The sequence below is a fragment of the Schistocerca gregaria genome, chromosome 1 (assembly GCF_023897955.1).
Source record: "Schistocerca gregaria isolate iqSchGreg1 chromosome 1, iqSchGreg1.2, whole genome shotgun sequence".
NCBI lineage: Eukaryota > Metazoa > Arthropoda > Insecta > Orthoptera > Acrididae > Schistocerca > Schistocerca gregaria.
In genome coordinates this window covers 542,173,299-542,192,709 of record NC_064920.1, presented here as the reverse complement: position 1 = coordinate 542,192,709, position 19,411 = coordinate 542,173,299, and the positions used below count along the sequence as shown (strand labels likewise).

General features: G+C 41.4%; 1 protein-coding gene and 1 non-coding gene across 4 annotated transcripts in view; both read right to left on the bottom strand.

The window, feature by feature from the left end:
* The window catches only part of LOC126355773 (trafficking kinesin-binding protein milt), a 374,105-nt gene that overhangs the window by 306,187 nt on the left and 48,507 nt on the right, over positions 1 to 19,411 (bottom strand). The window lies entirely within an intron of this gene.
* Trnas-cga (transfer RNA serine (anticodon CGA)) lies at positions 13,156 to 13,230 on the bottom strand. The gene has a single exon. It is a non-coding gene; the product is annotated as a tRNA-Ser (tRNA).

The window sequence follows — 19,411 nt, the reverse complement described above, 5'->3', positions numbered from 1 at the left end:
CATTACAGTAAACTCACGATGATGTCTCGGCGACCAAATTCGCTTGGGGTAAATCGCATGGAACCCATCCGGGTCGCAATCGGGCGACATCATCGCGTACGCAAATCAGCGGCTCGCTATTTACGCGTATTACATGACCTGTCCGTATACATCTAACATCTAACACATTCAGTATGTATATTATTAACATTTTTCGCTTCCTCCATTTGTTGTCGGTACTTGTATTCACATGTAACAGCGTATTGCTCTGTCGTCGATCTCCTTCCAGTAATATTACACTTTCAGTACCTTTCTTGTCTACAGAAATATTTATAATATACCTACTGAAGGCCCCTCTCAAATAATTGTCAGGAACATCCTCTTACGATAATTCTATCTACTTATTTTAATGTCCAGTGTTGATTTGTTTCTGAAATATTCGAGAACGCGCTGACAAAATTTTGAAACATATTTCCCCCTACTCATTTATTTGTGAAAACTAGTAATTAAAAATCCTCCTTTTTATGTTAAGTTCTTCTGCAGGTACAGTTTCAGGATTTATTTATGGAAGTAAGAGGGGCGTTCAATAAGTAACGCAACAATTTTTTCCGAAAGCATTATGGTTTTATTTAGGATCACGATATACCATATTATTCCTCTTTTTGGCTACAAAACCTGATTTTTCAACATAATCTACGTTCAGTGCGACTGCCTGTATGCCTGCATGGTACCACCGTACTAGCCAACATTCTGCTGCATCTCCCCATCATCCACGTATTACTTCCCGCGGACTGCATCCTTAATTGGGACAAACATATGGACCTCGGAAGTTGCGCAACGTAGGCTGTAGGGTGGATGAGGAAGAACATCCCAATGAAGTTTTGTAAGTTGCTCTCGGGTTTTCGACTTGTGTTAGGCTTTGAGCTGTCATGGAGAATGAGAACTTCGTTACTCTTTACGGTTTTTCGAACACTGCAACAGTCACAGCTGTGTGCGACCAGGCGGCACGCGGGAGATCGGGTAGGTTTGCGCGAACTTGTTGGGATGATGGCAGACGCCTCACACTCAACGACCCATCGTGCTTGTGTTCACTGCCAGGTCACCATAGACATTCTGCAGGTGCTTAAGCGGGAAAGCGCTGGTAGATAGCACAATTAAAAAAAACCACACACACAAAATTTCGAGCTTTCGCAACCCACAGTTGCTTCGTCAGGAAAGAGGAAAGGAGAGGGAAAGATGAAAGGATGTGGGTTTTAAGGGAGAGTGTAAGGAGTCATTCCAATCACGGGAGTGGAAATACTTACCTCAGGGGGAAAAAAGAACAGGTATACGCACGCGCGCGCGCGCACGCACGCACGCACACGCATCCTAAAGTAAGTCTTTCCGCTCCCAGGATTGGAATGACTCCTTACCCTCTCCCTTAAAACCCACATCCTTTCATCTTTCCCTCTCCTTCCCTTTTTCCTGACGAAGCACCTGTGGGTTGCGAAAGCTCGAAATTTTGTGTGTGTGTGTGTGTTTGTTTATTGTGCCTATCTACCAGCGCTTTCCCGCTTGGTAAGTCATGGAATCTTTGTTTTTAATATATTTTTCCCATGTGGAATGTTTCTTTCTATTTTATTTATACACACAATCTCAATGACACCTCTCTGCTTGGAACGCACCTCCGTTAGACGCCATTTTGCAGGCTACATATAGCGCCGCCACCTACTGGAACTACGAGAGATAAAGCAGGATGTTCCACAATGTCCCACAACAGATACCGCATTTTCCCCAATTGATACTGGCGGGAAAAAATGTGTTGCATTACTTATTGAACGCCCTCTGTAACTGTGGTGAAAATGCCGATTCTCCAGTATTTCCACATAGTAATCCACAACTGACCAATCACACGATGTATCCATCGATTACTCGTAATAGACATTTGATAATCAGAGGTTACGTACACACTGACAAGTGTTGGGACAACTAGGGAAGTCCACAGTTGGTTCAGGCTGACAACGTTCCTTTCAAATCTCTTCTTTTTATCTGAGTGCGGAATATATAACTATCCTCGCCATGAATGCAATGAGCGCTTATTTAATGCAATGTGTTTTATCCAGCTAACCACATTAACTAAATGTTAAATTCATTTCATGTCAAAAATAGAAAATAATGTCTGTTAAAACTTGAGCTGTAAATATTGTATTTCATCCCTGGAGGTTCTACATAGTGATGGCAGAGTGAATCGGATGTCCTAAGATGGGGAGAGATTTAATCACTCAGCCAGAGCAAAATGGAATGAAGATAAGTGTTTTTAAGGTTTGACAAGGATGCGGCCATTAGAAATGGAGCTTAGTTTCAAGTAGGAAAAGGCCCGAGAAAGAAATCAACGCTGTCCTTCTCAAAACAACCATCCCAGCGTTCTTAAGCGATTTAGGGAACCCACGAAGGGGCCTCCCGAACACAAGTCCAGTAGCTTAAGTACTGTGCCAAGTGGATCCGTGGTAAGCCTTTGGTGTAAGATTGAATGAAAGTATAATATCGTTAAAGAAATTAATGGAACAATAGCAAAATCAAATTAGGGCGACCATGCGATTGTTTCTTTCATATCTTTAGGTCAACAGACGCCGGTCACCCCGGAGGAGAAGTCGCAAAAAATTTAAAGCCATTTTTGCTGCCCATAGTAACACAAGCCGATGGGAACAAGGAAACATTTATTTGCATAGAGGTTACAATGCCGTAACCATTAACGTACAGTGACAAAACATATGTTCTCTCAGGGTGCTAATTTCCAATAATACTTACAGGGAGGGTAGAAATTACAGGAACAAGACAATTTTTATTTTCACCTTCTAGAATTACAATGTGTCAGTGCTGGACTCACTACTGAAAGTATCGGATACTTACATTTCACCAGTTTCAGCTCGAGTGATATCGGCTCTGCTGCATTCTACTCTAAAGGAAAAAGCCCAAGGGTCTTCATTGGCGGACAGGTGGTTAGAACTGTAGCTGCAGAGAACGAGGGCACCGAAGGGGATTATCCTAGCGTACGCGGAGCTGACGACAAGGTGCCAAACACCACAATGCTGTCATCGCTAAGAGAGGACGCTACCGCCGAAAATGTCAACTGCTGCCACGGCTGTATTCTCCGCGAGAAAACACGACGCGAACTCTGTCGACGTATATTCTACGACAGTACTTTCTATGGACATTTAACGTTGCAAACAACGTGATACTAGGGAGTGATAATCACATCAAAGCCTATTTTCTGTACATCCGACGCACAATGATAACTACCGCTTATGACAGACAGACATCCTGACAGGCAAAAGCAGCATACTAAGATCAAAACAGCCTCCAGACTGAAAGTATGCCCCTCCGGAAACTGTGGTGTCTTACAACTGTACAGATCGGCAACAAATCTAGTAGCACCTTTCTAAACTGCTTCGATGTCCTCCTTTAAGCTGATGTTCTCTCTTTTAAAGATATGCTACGCTTTCCCAGAACTCTCACAATAAACCGTAGTCGGCAGCTCCTCTTCCCTACAAATGACCTTAACATATCGTTTCGCAACGTTATGTCTACACATTTAATTGACGGGATTATAGAGTAGCACTTCATTAATGGTGTATTCGAACATCGCAGGAATGACTCTCCTTAGAAACGCCTAGAAACATGGAAAAAACCTTATCATCTCCATACATGGTTTAGAATAACACGTGTTGTGAGCGTCAATTGGTTTTCACATGATGGGTGAATCTGTGGATGATTTCCACGAAGATCATTTTTGAACGAAATGTTTCAAGTCAGTGTACATAATATTGTATTTGCTGTAAATACTGATGCTTGACGTAGGACTTGATCTGCATATCAGTTCTTCAGCCTGTTTTTATGTGAGTCACTTGTGCATCTTTCCAATTGTAGAGGACAGTTCTCCGTTCAAGGCACCTGCAAATCGTTTTGCAATTAATTGCCAGCTACAGACGCTCGCTGGCGACACGTGCCTTCCTATAAAGCGGCCGCTGACTTCTCGCGTACATCACCTAAAGCTTGTTTGCGCGGCGATAGCGGGAGCGAGGACGATAGGCTCACCGCTGTGATACTCTCCGTGACGTCATTATCACGTGTGTATCACCAGTTTCGATCGTTTGGGATGTCTATCGACTTTCGTGGTCGTATCGGGTTCTGAGAAGTGTGAGATGCCATAGTCGTTTTAATTAAAATTCTATATTTTTGATGAGTTTTGTGTACGTCCTATGCTGTTTCAAATATTGAGGAGCTCTCGTAAACGCTTCGGTATTCGTACGACTTGTTATAATTAATGTACGGTAATGACAGATCGAAAGTACAATCTTTTTTATAAAAAAAGGGGGGGGGGTTACAAATGGTATGCATTCACGGTGGGGTACTGGATAGATGTGCTGAGTAACGGAGCGAGATGTAACTAGTGCTCTGGTTTGCGTCCTGCATTTTCTAATATTTTTCGTATCATCTTAGCTTTTCTAATTATTAATTTAATGAAAGTGTATTCTGTAATATTTGATGTTATGTACACATTACAGCAGTTTCTCCATGGAATGAGTTGTCTGTGTCATTATTTACAAATTACGACATGAAAAATGAAAATGCCAGTAAAGATTCAAAACATCTGGTAAAAGAAACTAGGTGTGAAAAGTAAATTAAGTCTCAGCCGTTTAGTGACGTAAAAGGAAAAATACAAGCTACTTTTTAGGAGACCAGTAAGTGCTTCAATTAAATTACATGCAAATGGGGAGAGAGAAAACGATCGTCTATGCACTTCTATACAAACCCTAAAATTGCTTCGGTGTCTTCCTTTAATCTGACCTGGTATGGATTCCAAAAATCTCGAACAATACTCAAGAATGGGTTGCGTTGGTGTTCTAGATGCAGTCTGCTTTATAGATGAGCTACATTTCCCTCAATTCTTCCAATAAACCGAAACCGATCATTCAAACTTACGTTCTCGTTTCATTTCATATCGCTTTGCAACAATACGTCTAGCGTTTAACAGCTAATGCAATAATTTTTTTCGGAAAGCACGTTAGTTTTATTCAGGATTCCAATGCTCCATATTACTCCCCAGTCTCTTGTCTACAAAATCCTACTTTACCGACATAATCTCCGTTCAATGCGACGGCCTTGCTTCACCTAACTGGGAGGGTCCGCACGGTACCACTCTACTGGTCGGTGTCGGAGCCAACGTTTTGCTGCACCAATAATCTCCCCATCACCCACGTACTGTTTTCCGTGGAGTGTATCCTTCATACTGCCGAACAGATTGCAAGAAGCGGGCTGTAGGGTGAATGAGGAAGAACAGTCCAAAGAAGTTTTGTGAGCTGCTCTCGGGTGCGCAGACTTGCCAGGCCTTCCGTTGTCATGGAAAATGAGAGTTCGTGTGTAATCGATTACCTCGAATGAGGGTGTCCGCACGTTCCAACACTGCAGGACACACAGCTGTGTGCAGCCGGCCTACACGAGGGCTATAGGACAGGTTTGCGCGTCCTTGCTATTCTGACAGAACCCTCACCCAACGACTAACCGTGCTTTTGTTCATTGTTAGGTCTCCTTAGACATCTGCAAACAACTATGAATGTCTGCGAGACTCTGGTTTGCCGCCAAAAGAAACTCAATGACAGTTCTCTGCTTGGAACGTACCTTCGTTACAGACGACATTTTGAAGGCTACATATAATGTCACTAACTATCGGAACTTCTACATGGGCTGAAGCGGCATTATACCACCACGAATTCCGTATTTTTCAACAGAAACTGGCCGACAAAAAATAAGTTGAATTACTTATTGAATATCCCTCGTATTTACTCGGTGTGACACTGACAAGCAGTACACAACTGATACGGTATTTGAACATTACGGGACTGATTGTCCTACATTAACTCACACTTTCTTTAATTTTTTATTTATTTATTTTTTTTACATTCAGTGCCAGATGTCACTCATACCTACAAACAGAAATTCTGTCTCTGTTGCCTGTATCCTCTTACGCCCACCCAGCGATGGCACATTCCCGTCATCAAACAACAGCCGCAGATTGCTGCTGACCCGATCCGTCAGATCATTTGTGTACACAGATACTATGTGTCTCAGAAGAAATACTCAACATCCACAGATATGACAGGAACGATAATTCAAAGCAAAACAGTCTAGTACTCGTAAACACGGGCTCTAAAACTTGTGCCGTAAGAGCTATGAGCACTTCATCTTTGATACTGTTAAACTTTTCTACCGTGAATTCTTTGCTTTCTATATTTTGAGAAGAGGTTATATTGACCAATACAAAAAATTGTCTAATAAACTTGGGCCCAAAAATGCACACCTTAAGAGCTATGAGCACTTGTTTAGCAGAAGTGTATTTTGTGCTCATCGCTCTAGGGTTAGCACTTCAGAGCCCGTGTTTACTGAACTTTTTATTATTATTCTTTTGGTCTGTAATACCACCTCTCAAAGTATGGAAAGCAAAGAGCTTTCAGTAGATATTCATTTCGCATTATCGGAAGTGAAGTAGTGCAAATAACTCTTAATGGGTCATTTAAAAGCCCATGTTCATTTGACTTCTTTGCTTCGAATGCTGGCCCCTGTCGCATCCCTGAATACTGACCATTCCTCCTGGGACACCCTGTATGGAGAACAAGAGCCGTCCTATGGCACTTGCCTGAGGCATTGCTGACGGTATCGTTGTCTCTAATGAACACCACCGTCCTAGGAAACGTACAAGGTTCTATTACTTAAGACGTATTCGAGCCACTCGTATACTTGATAACTTATTCCGCTGTCTCAAACGCTTTCCGGGGAACTAGAACTGTTGCCCTACATCCTGGGTTCGCATGATATCGTGCCAGAAAAGGTAAGCTGAATTTCGCATGAATGATGCTTTGTAAATCAGTGCTGATATGTGGAGAAGCTTTTCTGTTCCAAGAAAATTTATTATATTCGAACTTATGACATTCTCAAGAATTCTGCAGCAAACGGATGTGAAGTGTATTTGCTCGTAACTTTATGAATCCGTCCTTTTACCATTATTATATACAGGACTCACCTGCGCTTTCCCAAGTCACTTGAGACTTTGTGCCGAGCCACAGATTCACGATAAATGCAAGCTAACGTGTCAATGCCCAAATCTACTCTCTGAAAAACTGAATTGGGATTCCATTCAGACCTAGAGACTTATTTCAACTCTTTCAGCTGCTTCTCAAATACGGGGATGTCTGTTTTTAGTGATGGGAACAACCGAATGAACTACAAATCGATTGTGTTCTGTCGTAACCACAAGCGCCGGAACGAAGATGAGGAACGCAAGAGAAGACGGTGAAATGACGTCGGCCAATGGTGCGCTGCTCAGGAACGCACCACATCAAGAGCGGCCTCCACAAGAGGAGAATACAAGCGCCGCTCCTGCCAGCCTCGGCCGCTCGGTATCGGCTCTGTATACGGACATTAGTGGACAGTATTCGTAGAGTATTAGCACGGCCTAGAAGAGAGTGTTACGATAACAGTTATTAGTGATCCAAAAACTGTGTGTCAAACTTGTATGAACATTATAGATAGCGAAGGACTCGGCATTTATGTTGCATGTCGACCACAGCTTGCAACACCGTGGTTATTTCAAAGTATAGTCAATCTGCTTTATTGAAATAAAACTGCTAATATTATTTGCTTGAATTGGTGTATAGCATTCTAAGAACGCATCATCCCTTAAGCACCCTATACGAGACGAGTGGGCAACACCCTCAGAGATTGAATTATTCATTCTTTCTTTTGAGTTAGACTCTTCAGTGGGAGCAACCGAAAGAAAACAGTCCAACCAGTCCGTTGTAGTTTCGCTTATGAGTGAACTATTCATTCTTTATTTTCAAGTAAAACCCGAGTTTAATTTTTCTTTCAGTTGAACCAAATATTCGTTCTTTCAACTGAAATTACCGTTTAGTGTTCCATTCACCTTTCTGAGTGAAACCGGTCTGTACTGCTTTCAGTAGTTCGTCTAAAGCAATGGTATTCAACAGGGGTACAGATAGCCCTGGAGGGTGCCCCTACCTCAGGGGTACGTGAGACATCTCAGGGGATATGCCAAAGCTGAAACAAACATTATAAATATTCATTCTATTCTGTACTGAATACACTAAGTCCTATTTCATCATTTAAAATATTAATGCATTGCTGTGAATTAAGTGGTACAAGACGCAAGTAACACGAGAGTGAGTGACAACATTCATATAACTATGTAACTGTCAGAGATTTGTATCAGTCGGTTTTCTCACAATAAGCGAAACCACTCTAAACCAGGGGAGCGACTGAGAAACATAAATACTCGTATATGCCGCAATATACATAATTCTGCGGATACCAGTTTCATTTGACTGGAAATGCCGACTGAACGAAAAAAACACCGGGTTGATCAATCGATTGTTGCTGAGAGTCTGTTGTTGCATCGCTAAGTATTTCTGTTTCCTCCATACGGGGATCTATGCGACAGTCAAAGGATGGTATGACTGACCAATACTACAGAGTGAGTATTTCTTTAAACGAGAAGATTAAAAGTTCAGCTTTTCTTTCGCTGCCTTCTTTGACTCACTTTAATGGTTGACGAGTGACTGAACAGCAACTGCCTTCAATCCTTTACGCCGAGTCAGAATTTTCTTGGGTTCTCGGCAAGACTTTTCGCTAACATATGACGATGGATGTTATTGTATGCTTCACGCATAGGTATTTTCATAGACGACCGAACTAACTTTTGCTTGTCGATATTTGTGTTTTTTTTTTACCTAGAGTGCAACAATCTTGATTTTCTCCGCGTTTTTTTGTATTTTGTTATAAAAACAGTGTGTGACTTTTCCGTCCCTTATCCACTTTCTCGGCACGTATTTCTCCAAAGCGCGATTTACTATCAGTTTAAACTTTTTCCATAATACTTCTACGTCCATCATATTAGAAGAAAACTATGTTGATTCACTGTCTAAGTAGAATGTTAATAACTACCTATTTGCTCTTCCCAACATATATCTCTCCCAGTTTTCTTAATGAATTCATTATCTTTAGCAACCGTCGTCGCTATGATTACATTGCGATCAGTAATCCCTGTCTCTAGACGGACACTGTTGATACGGTCGGGCTCGTTTGTAGCTACAACATCTAAAATATTTACATTGCGTGTGAGTTATCCGACTAGATGAAGCAAGTTTTCGGAAAATGTGTTCAGAACTACATTTACTAGCCTGTTGTCCTTACCACCTGCAATAAATCTAAAACGTTCTGTCCCAGTCTATACTCGGGTAGGTTAAAGTCGCCTCCAACTAATTCTAACACATATGCGCTACTCAGGGGAGAATTTGCGTGAATAATTCTGGAACTGTTACGGCTTAGTGGGGAAGCCGGTAAAAATATCCGATGATTAACAGGAGCTCATCATATCGGTTATTCGCGTCCACATAACTTCGCAGTCAGACTCTATTTCAACCTCGATAGTAATATTTTTGCCGACTGCAATAAATACTCCCCCCCTCCCGGGAGTCAGCCCTGTCGTTTCGATATACGTTCCACGATACGTTAAATATTTACGAACTTTCTACTTAGGGTTTCATCGAACTCTTGGTTCAGAGCAGAATTTGAACGCGACAGCTTTCCTGGAGAGCGGCGGATTCAGAGACTTTGTTACGAATGCTTCGACAATTTACTGTTAAAATTCTCCAAGTGTGTGTATCTTGTAGCTTTCGAAATATCAACAGGTAGTCTTCATCATAGGGCTTACAACTACCACCTAGCGCAAAAACAAGTGCACTCCACAAGTACTCTACTACCCGAGTAGCTGGTTCCTCTGAGTTGTCCACCCCGGCTTACTGAGGGGAATCCTACGATTCCTCACCCCATAACGCAGGTCCAGAAATTTACAATTACTACTGCCGCAAAATCGATGGATCCTCTGGCTGAAACGCTCCAAATCAAAGGACCCCCATCAATTCTGCGAATATCCTTACAACCGGTGAACAAGGCCTGCAGCTTTCTTCACTTCCGCCTTACGCCCGTACGAACTGAGAATGAACTCTGAACCCAAGTGAGAAGCGACATTGGTGCCGATATGCGGCAGAACTTAAAGATGACTGCACCCTCCACCCTCAATAGTTGCAGGCAGAGCCTCCTCCACATCTCAGATCAGGGCACTGGGACATATAACGAGCGCATATTGTATTTCTTTCCCGCCCTAGACGTTATATTGCTAGGGTCTCCATAACGCGCCAACATTGGAGCTTACCCCTCTCCCCCGTGTGCCTGGCCCCTTGTCCACTCACTAGGTGAACGGGCGAAGCCAGACGGCTACTCCCTCTGTCGCGTTGCAGCGTGCCACTCATTCCGCGAGGTTCCCCCGCATCGGGTACGCCGGAAGGTGCCTCTACAGCACAGATCGTGAGCTAAACAAGTGACAACTAGGCGTCTCATGCGCCTTGCCTGTTTCTCTGCTACCGCTTTACCCCGAGGCAGCAACCTGGCGACGGCTGACAGTGGCCAACAAACAGCGTCTGTAGCTGTTCGCGAACTGCACCCAGCTCCTCCTGCTTCCGCAAAAAGGTTGCGCACTCCCTATCCACCCCACTACTAAAATACGAATGAAAATAACAGGTAAAATATAGATGAAAACGAGCCATGTTCTCTCTCTTTTTTTTAAGACAAGGATTTGCAGTATCAAACTTATTAAAAACACAGCTAGTAGAGAGCACTAAGCCTGTCACTGACAGTAGTTCACTGCACGCCTACAAGTAAATGCGCCACTAGTGACCCCTGTGGGGTAGGCGCGCCCCTAGGTCGAGACCGCCAACTCAAGAACATATTGGACTTGGAATTCTCTAAATTTAAGGAACAATTCACTCCCATGGATACTATAACCCTATGTCCATGTTCCATCCCCAAGCGTCTCTTTGAAACAGAAAAGAGCTCTTTTCTTTTCACTTCAAAAGGAAACTTGTACGAACTTTTACTGATCACAGCGATGTTATCCTGTATCATCTTTCTCAGGGAAGTTCAAGGAGGTCAAAAGTGCTAATCAGCGCCCGTGTATCACTTCGTCGTCTAACTTTTTGATCAGATTTCGCAACGCAGCTATCCTGGCAACGAAAGGCAAGCGCAAAGATTTCCATGCACGGTGTCTCTTTTACCGTCTTATCAAAGCACGCAGTTTCTCACATTTCTCCTAGACCTTAGCGCTCTTGTTCGAACGACACGAAAGAAACACTCCCAATCAAAATTGTTCCTCTCCCTCCGTCCCACGGCCGGCTTGTGTTTATGTCCTATTTCATAGCAGAAAACCGACTCTGGAATGATCTCCCTCACTGTATCACAAAACAAAATAACATTTCCACCTTCAAAAACTAGCTAATGCCATATCTGGTAAAATAACCGAGTCTACCTTTGTTCTGTACGCACATCTTACCCATCACAGCTAAGTTCCCTTTTTCCCAAGAGAACTTCATTTTCCAATCTACCTTAAATCCTCGCTCTCAGAATTCTCTTTATCATATCATCTCATTTTCATATCTAGTACTATATTATTATTATTATTATTATTATTATTATTATTATTAGCAGCAGCAGTAACTTTGGTATTAACTCTAGTATGATTGCTGTTAGTCATTATTTAATTAATTATGATTTAAAAAGAACTCAATGCAAAAAACCATGACAGGATGTAAGAGAAAACTAAATAAATAAAATAATCTCCCATCAACGTTTCGTTTTAGCGGAACCGATTGTGCTGGAGTAGTTTATCACAGCTATGTCGTAAAACAAATGGTCCCCACTCCACGTAACAACTATAGCTTGATCACTGGTGGAATCTGTCGTCTACTGGGGTTTCTGACATGTTCGTCTATATCAGAGGTCACCAAACTTTTTTCACAGCCGGCCGTACCATCATTCTACCGGCCGTACCATCATTCTACAAGAGTACTTAAAAGCTAGATATAAAGCTGTGGGGAAAAAAGAGAAAAAACTAAATTCAGCATTCCATGATAATCACGGATGAATGACATGCTATGCATAAAAAAGGACAACTAAGAAATTTATTTTTTTACTAAAAATGTTATCAGAGAAGGCAATGTTAGCAAAAGGTTGGTACATCGGATCTAGTGCGCTCATACCTGAATCTCACAAATTAAGCAGCAAAAATAGTTGATAATATCTGTGACACTGACGTTTGGCTTTCTGGATATAGTATGGTTTGGTATTGCTGCATTCAGACGAGGTAATTGGTTTCAAATGTCAATTTCGTTGTATATGTCAACGTTAGATCTTACATTTCTGAAAATGGATGCAAAGAATAAGTTGTTCAAAACAACCGGCCCTTTCTTCAGTTTCGGAAATTCAACATCATTAAGCAGCGTTAAAAATCAAGAAGTTTTCCTCCTCTATGCCTGTCTTTCAAAAAGGCCTTTGCTCGAAAATCAATGAGCTCCGAACATTGATCAACTGCTGCACCATCATGGTTACAATCAAGTTGATTCTGGAATAGAAGAACCGTCACTCGGAATGTTGTCAAGATACGAAAATCTCTCTAAAAAAAATGCTTCTTCAATTCATGAATATTTTTTTCGGAAAATAATGGTTGACGTCTTCGTGGATTGAAGCACAAAACTCTTTGACATGAAAACCAGAAAAATTTTCACCTTCCAGTTGTGCTTCACACAGTGACAGCTTTCTCCGAAACATTTTGAAGATTCTGTACACAACACCAGGTTATTCTTTTCCTGAGGTTTCAAGTTCAGTTCATTCAACGCGAAATCCGATGACTTTGAGAGCTAGGCTGGATCTGACAGCTGTGGATTAGTTTTGTTTTTCAGTGATAAATCATCTATTTCGTTTCTGAGCTTGTAAAACTGAAACAGGACTTTACTGCAGCTGAGCCACCTCATTGCTGTGTGAAAAGGTAAGTCACCGAATCCACAATCGATTCCGTCAAGAAATGTCTGGAATTGACGGTGATTGAGTACATGACGCCGAATGAATTACATAGGGATAAAAAGGGGATATGACTGAGTCTGTGCGCTACCCGAGAACACATCCTAGATCCTTGTATACAAAAATTTCGCAGTTTATATTTAGGATGCAAAATGAGATTTTCACTCTGCAGCGGAGTGTGCGCTGATATGAAACTTCCTGGCAAATTTAAACTGTGTGCCGGGCCGAGACTCGAACTCGGGACCTTTGCCTTTCGCGGGCAAGTGCTCTACCAACTGAGCTACCCAAGCACGACTCACGCCCCGTCCTCACAGCTTTACTTCTGCCAGTATCTCGCCTCCTACATTCCAAACTTTACATAAGCTCCCCTGCGAACCCTGCAGAACTAGCACTCCCGAAAGAAAGGATATTGCGGAGACACTCCGCTGCGGAGTGAAAATCTCATTCTGGAAACATCCCCCAGGCTGTGGCTAAGCCATGTATGCGGACGGGCATTGTCCGGCAACAACACAACACCTTTTGACAGGAATCCTCGGCGTTTGCGTCGATTTGCAGGCTTCAGCCTGGCAGTAACCATCACACTGTAATGTACACTGTTTATTGTTGTGCCCCTTTCCCCATAATTTTCCAGCACGCCTTGTGCGTCCGTAAAAACAGTAAGCATCAGTTTTCCTGCGGACTGTTGGGTCTTTAACTTTTTCTTGCACGGCGAATTTGGATGTTTCTCTGCCGTTTACTCTCAGACTCGTAATGATGGATCCATGTTTCGTCACCAGTAATGATCCTGTCTAAGAAGTTGTCCCCTTCGTTCCATAGCGATCATGATGGTTTTGCAGATGTCCAAGCGCGTTTGTCTATGCAACTGTTTGAGTTGTTTTGGGACCCACCTTGCACAAACTTTATGAAACCCAGGTCTGTTGTGAATGATTTCGTAGGTAGAACCGAGACTAATTTGCAGACGATGTGCCACTTCGTCAATAGTTAATCGTCTGTCTTAAGAGAATCATTTCACGTGCCCGCTCAATGGTTTCTTCATTTGTGGAGATAAACGGTCGTCCGGACACTTGTAGCGACCATTGCGGAATTTTTCAGTCCATTCGTAGACACTTTGTTCCCGTACTGTACCGAAAGTCTTCGATGAATTTCGGCTCCTGATACGCCTTCCGACCACAAAAAACGGACCAGCCTTGATTAACAGCACGGCAGCGATAACGAAGCTAACCTAGGAAAAAAAATAATAAATAAATAAAAATAAAAAGGCTCAAATGGCTCTGAGCACTATGGGACTTAACATCTGAGGTCAGCAGTCCCCTAGAACTTCGAACTACTTAAACCTAACTAACCTAAGGACATTACACACAGCCATGCTCGAGGCAGGATTCGAACCTGCTACCGTAGCGGTCGCGCGGTTCCGTACTTCGAACCTAGAACTGCTTGGCCACCGCGGCCGGCCTAACCTAGCAGCTTGAAAGTTGCAAAGATATAACAACAAATAAACAAAGCATGCGTCATCAACGTAAAACGACAGTACTACCAAAATAAACAAAAACATGACTAAATTGCGGATAATAATTGACCTACCCTCGTACAATCAGAACATAATTTTGAGATATTAATTGGATTATAAGGGGAAAATCTGTAGCACTTTTGTCTAGTATGCATGTTGCTCCTGATGTTTATCAGACAACAAAGAAACCAGAGATCGTAGAGTTTTATAATAGTACCCAAGGAGGAATGGATGTATTTCACGCATGCATACTTTGTTTCAAGTCGTACGCAATGCTGGCTAGTTTCTATTCTTTATTCTTTTCTTCGTAGAATCACAGCAACAGAAGAAGAGATTTTCTGATCAGTCTTTGATCTAATCTTGCTTTACCACACACACAGTGGCGTCTACGGAAAAATTTGCCACGGGTGTTGTTACAAAATATATCGCAAGATAAAAAAAGCCCTTCGAGATCCAGTAACAGAAACCCACAAAACTGCAGAAATAAGCAAGATGTCCTTTGTGCTCTACAGATGAAGACAAAAAACTAAAAACAACTTGTACTATGATCACATAAAAGAAATTTGCATATCTTGTTTTTCTTTATGCACAATGTCCTCATAATCGGTATTAAATTACAATAAAATGCTTAGATGTTAATATGAATGTCAGTACCTAACAATGGACCAATTTTCACTCTTAAAGTTATATAGTGTTTAAATTAATTACAAATGAAAACATTGGGGGGGGGGGGGTGATTTGTCATTGTTACCAAACAGTGCTGTACTCCATTGTTACCAATCAGTGCTGTACTATTCATGTTGCCAGCAGAGGGTTAATCACGGTTTAGCTACGTAGTTTTTATTTCAAAAATCATGTACAGCCACAGCCTCTGCAGCGTTGTGCTCTGATGGTCGCGCTGTTACTGCGTAGTACGAAAATGGCTGAGGCTACATTCTGTTCCGTAGTGAAACACGCGCGTCGAACACTGTTAAAAAGTGCCGAGAAATAGCTGTTCTTAACGTTTCTTATAAATTTACGGATAAATCGACTTTGAAGTTTTCCAGTGTGGTATATAATGCAGCTGAACAAACTTACATTAAACATGTAGCGCAGTCGGTAGCGTAATGGATTGTGGAGTAAATGTGGTTATTCGTGCGACATCTCCCCAGCATCCTTTGTTTTCTCGTTCAATTTCAAATACCCACAACTCAAAATTATAAAACTCATTATCTTTTTTGTGAATAATGCACGTCTTCTTGTTTCTAATTACATATTCGACGCGAAATTTCTGTCTCTATTTCAAATACAAATTCTTAATTATCGATGTTTTATGAAAGCTTGTTCATAAAAGTTGTTTAAATTAAGAGAACATAACAATTTAATTTTTAAGGCAAATATGAAAATCCAAATCCTCTTTGTCTGGACTATGTACATAGTTTTATACCACAGAGGTAGATAAGTATCATAGAAACATGATAAACTATCATTTTCACAGCATCGAGCACATCATACAAATACATTTTTACATTTGCTACTGTACCATTATAATATGAAACCAACAGAACTTATCTGGAGACAAGCTGCGGGGTTTGGCCCGGGAATTAACGAGACTGTTTAAGCTGTCCGACGTACTGGAACTAACGCAACCAGCTGTTTCACACGTCACAGCCGAAAGCTGGCGGGATATAGAACGGCTCGTCATAAAAGAAGAAAACGGTTGGCTTCGTGGATTCTCTCAGAGAGAGAGACGGCTCGTCACAAAAGAAGAAAATGGTTGGCTTCGTGGATTCTGTCAGAGAGAGAGAGAGAGAGAGAGAGGAGGGGGGGGGGGGGGGGCAGAAAATCTGCCGGACTGTTTCGAAAGGTACTGCCCAACGTTTACCTGAAGTGATTTAAGGAAAGAGACGAAAGGTTAAGGCTGTTATATCAGGGTAGGAAGTTTAATCCAACTTTTCCCGAATGCGCTTTCTCTCCCTGTCATAATTCCGCAATCAGAATAAATATTCTCCTCAGATGCTTACACATTTATATGGCGTGACTGGAAAAATGGCGCACAACCGCTTCTCTTGTATTAGCGATTCTGGAATTCTGAGAAACCTGGACAAAATTATGAATATCAAACAAGTGTTAATAATGTTTCGCTTCGCAAGATTTATTTTTATTAAGAGACGATCCAGAGCTAATAAGTGCGGCATTAAACTCTTTGGTGCGTATACACACATAGACAGCTCTTGGGTTAATTGCTTTTATTTCAGAACTAGCTTCCAGCGTAGGCTACAGAATATCTTCAGATAGAAAAATATCACAACAATGTAAATGGGTTCACATGATGATTTAAACACGTTTATCGAGTCACTATGTCTCAAAAGTTCCTTAAAATCGCATTTTGGAAAAAAACTAAATATTTTTAACCTTGATATGGCTTTTCTATAACATACGTTACAGGGGGGAATTAGAAAAGTAGTGTCAGACAGATATGAGCAGTTCATGTCGCTAATTAAAGACAGCTAGGGTGAGATTTTGGTTGAAATTATAGTTTATGGAACTTATGACACAGTCTGACTTGTTAAAAATGTTTGAAGATCATAATACGAACACGTGTAACTGAACGTTTGGTGCCCGAAGACGGTCTGAAAGACCAAAATTTATTGTAAATTAAAAGCAATTCACCTCGCAGCTGTCTATATATATGATTGAATTACAAGAACATCAACTAAAAATGAGAAAAAGACGCCACGTGTTTATAGTAAAGAAGGGAATTCAAAATGAACTGGTGAAATATCGAACACAACAAGAGCCAGTTTGCAGACAAATACACTTAAAACGATCTTAGCCCTGTTTTTCCGGAGTGCAAGCCATGGGTGTTTGTTATTCTGAACACGTCAATACCCATACATCGTCTTCATTTGCGTACTGCTATTTACAAGTACAAAACGTAAAAAGCGCAAAACACAAATAACCTCCTACCTTCAAAAGTTGCTGTCACCGTTTCGAATACTGTTGACGGGAATGTTTTCTACCGGCGTAGAAAGAGATCTGACAGCACGACTCCAGCTTGAAACTTAGGCAGCAAAAGTGAATTATCATTTAGCCTTTACTATTGCAGCTTCAACGAATTTTAGGTACAGGGTAACACAAACATCTAAATAAGAAGCGGAAAAAACTGGAATATAGCTTAGTCGGTAACAGACGGTTCTCTTCAACGTCTGAATCACAGTTTATATAACTCTTACAAAACCGTCGGAAATATTTATCTACATACATAAAAAATGAAAAGAGAGTGTAACATTATAAGGATTATTAAGATCTATTGTTTTTAAACTCTGGGCTCTTGCTTCACTGTAAAATTCACGGTTTATTGGACGCCGGAGCAGGGGGAACGATATATCCTTGTTAGGAAGTAAATGTTCGTCGTGAGTCGTCCATATACATTATATTACTATTTGGTAATTGGCAGCAGATCATGTAATAAAGCTCTCAATGTGTAATCCAACTGAAGACCAGCTTGCCCTCTTCTGTTTCCGATCGTCTTAAGCTTTGCACTAAATTTCAACGTATTCTGATGGGTCTCCTTACATTCCACTCCTGATGCCTTAATTACAGCCGAAATAAAATTAAACTTTCCGTTATTTCTGGAGTCATTGGACTCCACTCTGTTGCCGTCCTCACAAGAGAGAAAACAGATACAGAGACTTATTAGCATACTAGGAATTGAGAACTTCGGCTGGCTTTAAATTTAACTCTCTGACTAAAAGGATTTGGCAGTTCGGCCAGTTATACTTAATCGCGACATCTTTTGCATGTTATTCCCAGTGTTCGTCGTCCGTAAAGTCGGTATTCGTTTCACTGATAGTACCGAAGGAAAACCTGCAGTCACACTAGGAAGGTGATGGTGAACTGTATAGTAACGAAGAAGACAAACTGATGGCCTATTGCGTTCTCAGATATCGTCGACATATCTGCGAACGTAACTCATAGGTGCTACTCAAGGCAGCTCACCCCTAATGGAAGGCTCTACCTAGAAACTCACGGCGACCAGTTAATTGATGGGAAAATGAATTGACGAAGATATCTTCCAACAGGTAACCTACAAGAGATGCTGTAGCGTTGATGTACTACCCCTATGCCTATCCTTTACTAACAGTTTGACATCTGTATGTAAGATGTTTCTTGCAAGTGAATTTTTTTACGTTTACTACACTTCACCGAAATTCTGTTATCAGTTTCTCCACATAGATGACATCTGCGTTCCTCAAGAACATCAAATTTTTCCTCTTATCTCCATACGAAAGAGTTTCTTCAGCACTGGTATGGGTAATTATGATGTTTTCATGGGTGTCTTCGCGCATTTCAAATTAATACTCAGCTTTCAAATTAGTCCTTCCTCCATCAATTGAAAAAGAACCTAGAAGTAAAGAAGTGAGAGAAGCAGCATCCCTGGTGAACTTTACACGCTGAATGCCGTCCCAGTTGAGGTAGGGGTTCTGTCTTCCATTCAATTGATTTATACTTTGAAATCAAAATTGATTAACATTTCTTCTGGTGTATCATCTAGGTCTTCTCGTGAAAATAAAAAGCTGCATTCCGAAACATGACCTCCATCCTCCGAAACTACATCGCTATCAGACGTAATTCAGCAGCGTGTCTCCCGTTTCATCATCTTGTATAAGAGGCCATTATCTTGGGAAGAAAAACGAAATATGTGAATTTTATAGATCGAAAACAAGTGACCTGAGTAGAAAACCACTTTATAAACTGATTTGTTTATAGCAAAAAGCAATGGCTTGCGCTCCCCCTTGCCTCCTTTCCACAGAAAACTTAATATTTTCAAAAGACAGAGCACAAAAAATACCTTGTGAGTCAAAATAGACCCGGGCACCTTCCGAAGATTACGGAACACCCATTATACATCTCAAAAGAATTTAACTTTGAACTGATACGATCACCTCAATCGCTACACCATAACTGCCGGTCTGTCCTCTA